This window comes from Oryza glaberrima, chromosome 2 (genome assembly GCF_000147395.1).
Source record: "Oryza glaberrima chromosome 2, OglaRS2, whole genome shotgun sequence".
NCBI classification, from domain to species: domain Eukaryota; kingdom Viridiplantae; phylum Streptophyta; class Magnoliopsida; order Poales; family Poaceae; genus Oryza; species Oryza glaberrima.
The window spans coordinates 33157844-33161150 of record NC_068327.1 but is presented as its reverse complement, the minus strand read 5'-3'; positions in this window follow the sequence as shown (position 1 = coordinate 33161150).

Genomic DNA, 3307 nt, shown 5'->3' with positions numbered 1-3307 from the left:
ATTAGTGCACAAAATGGATGGAAGAACATGTTGACGATGAGTGAGTGAGGTGCATGGATGGATGGTGGACATGTGCAGGGTGATGGAGTGGGTGGGCGCAGGCATCATGGATTGATGGCGAGGGTCAAAGAAAAGCGCATGGAATGGATGGGTCAGGCAGGCAAGAGGCAGGAGGCACAGGCAGCATCTCAGCTTGGGCAGTGGAGCCACCGAGCAACAAACCAAACCAGGCCCAAACAATCTCGCCACTGTTGCATGGATTGACATGTGTGGGTGTGGGGTTCCTCCTCCCTCCTCATGGCACCTCTCAAAACTTTATGCCTTATTTAGTTCTTTTTTAGTTTCATATCGAACATTTAACTGGATATTGAAAGAGGTTTTTAACACGAATAAAAAAACTAATTTTATAACTTACCTAGAAACCACGAGATGAATTTATTAAGCCTAATTAATTTGTCATTAGCACATGTAAGTTACTTAGCACTTATGGCTAATTATAGACTAATTAGGCTTAACAGTTTCGTCTCGCGATTTTCGTGCAAACTGTGCAATTAGTTTTTCATTTTATCTATATTTAATGTTCTATGCATATGTCCAAAGATTCGATATGATGTTTTTGAGAAAAATTAGTAACTAAAAACAAGGCCTGAGATAATGTCTAAATTGTAAAGTTATCATAGGCATTTTATTATCGATGAACGAAATCATAATAGATGTGTTATTATCGATGGGTGCTTACCATATCACTATAAAAGTAGTTAACCATACACACAAACACTCAAAACAAATATAGAGCTTGTACTCATGTAAATAGATTTCACCATAATAAACATAACCAGTCGTCTCCGTTGTTAAAGTGTTTGTTAGGGGAGTTTTAGATTCTAATAAGCAGCTGGTTGATAGTCAGCTTATAAAAATCGCTGGATTTCTTAGTTTCTGCCTTTCAGTTCATTTTTTAAATTTCACCATTATAATTTTTTAAAATCTGAAAAAAAACCTAAATTGTTGGAGGAAGCTTATAATTCTGAGAAAAGTTCTGCGTGTCAGAAGTTTTGCAAACAGACCCAAAGTTTATGAGCTGGTACTAGTATGAGCTCACTTTGATTGATTCAGCTCAGGTCAGGTCACATGCATGCCATTGCCACCCACTAGTCTACTGGTCACTCACTCGCTCACTGCCGACGCCCGGCCGCGGCATCGATCTGTGGCGTACGTATGCGTTTGTTTTTTAGCTGGTTTGGTGCGTGCACATCCAGGAATCATCAGATTTGCCGGCTGCCATGCTGTGCCGTGCCGGTGGGTGATCGATCATGCTGCACCGGCGCAACAGATTAATCGGCACAACACACATATATATAGAGTACAGTGCTCGTAAAGCAACGTTTTCTCTTCTTCTTTATTGGTTTCATCCATCCTTCCATTCGTTCGTTCAGTGCCAAGGTCAAAGAATGCGGTGGGATATGATATGGTAGATGGGGGCGTGCGCTAATTCAGATCCAATGAAACGATCGACGGCGCTTTTTTCAATTATCTGCGGCAGATTCCACGCTCTAACATGCGTTAATATATAGACGGTGTCGTGAAAGCACCCGAAAACATCGCATGGAGTGTTGGCCCACCGGGATTTAAATGCTCTTGCCCTTAAATATTAGAGCAAATTTAATTGTAAAACTAAAGGATTTCAGAACATATCATAGGACAACGAATCTAGACATAATAATATGCCGCATCTCTCTAGAATCCCTTATATTATGGAATGGGGGGAGTAGTTGTTATAAGTCAACTTAAGAGTTAACATGTATAATAAATTAGCTATAAGTTTATATCCAATTTTTATGATGTACGGTCGCACAGAATTAGACGGCTTTCGTGAAACCGTTAGCTCTTGGTTTGTGAAAACCTGTCTATATTAATAGGGTTTTTTTCATGACATTGATTAAAAGTTACCGGTTTAGTCAACCGGTGAGGAACAATTTTTTACTTTAAAATTGATAAGTTAAATCCTACTCCCATGCCATCACCACCCACCATGTGCGAAAATCCACAGGACTCCCGCTGCATGCACTACATTGTCACCGCGCTGCGCTGCCCCTGCCTGTTTTGCTCTCTTAGAGCAAGGTCAATAACAAAGCCCACTATCGGCTGTAATGGGTGTACACATCATCTGAATTAAAGCATTATAGTTAAGATATATTATATAGACTTACTATATCATAAATATTTTATTGTTTTATGGACCCACCATCTTTTCCCTCTTTTCAGAGTTCTCTTTCTTTCTCGGAGTTCTCGTTCTTCTCGTTTCTTGCCGGTGAGGACGGGGCAACATAGACATGGGTGAGGGCGAGTGAGATGGCGACCGTTGCAGCGGACACCGGGCGACAACAGCAGTGTCCACGGAAGACGCATGTGAAGGTGGTGACGGTGTCCTTAGAGGATGTAGGCGAAGGGCAACAACACAATCTAGTGGACACAAGCTATGGCGATAGTCACAGAGGACAGGGACGACAAACACAAGCGGATGTGGGCGAGGACGGGGGGATGGAAGTGGATGACGATGACATCCGCGAAGGACGAGGACGGCAGGAGGGATGCATGCGACGCTAGATGCCGCGGAGGACGAGTACGTCGGCTGTGGCGGAGGTGGGCGACGACGACAGGACAGCTGTGGGCGATGACGGTGGCTACGAGTGAGGGCGATGGGACGTACGCGCGAGGATGATAGCTCTTATTCGGTTATTCACTGCCATCGCTAGTTACTGCGGGGCCCACAACCTCGGGTCGAGCATATAGCTGGACGGCTAAGAGCAGGTACAATAGCAGGCTATAAGCTAGCTATAAACATATTTTAAAGAGATAAAAGAAGATAGATAAGAGCAGCGGGCTACAGATCTGTAGCCAGCTGCAGCACAGACTCCAAGACGTAATATGTGTATAATAGGTGGGACCAGGTATTAATAGCATAGTAAGCAACTATTATATAAATTGACTATTACATTAGTTATATATGATTTGGAGCTAGTAATAGACTACACTATTAAACTTGCTCTAATTAGTCACCCGCCTATTCTATCTCTCTTCCCTTCTATCCTTCAGCTCAGGAAAAAATAATCCTGTTGAATCTCCTACCGTTCATTATTTGTAACCGCTCTGACAACGCAACGCCGCTACAGTTGCGGTATCCATCGTAAACCGTGCGGTGCGGTGCGATGCGGCACGGACGCAGCGGGCGGGGGTCCATGGCTTGATCAGGGGTCGAATTGACAACACGATTAACATAAACACAACACGGCTGGGCTGCTGCGTCGAG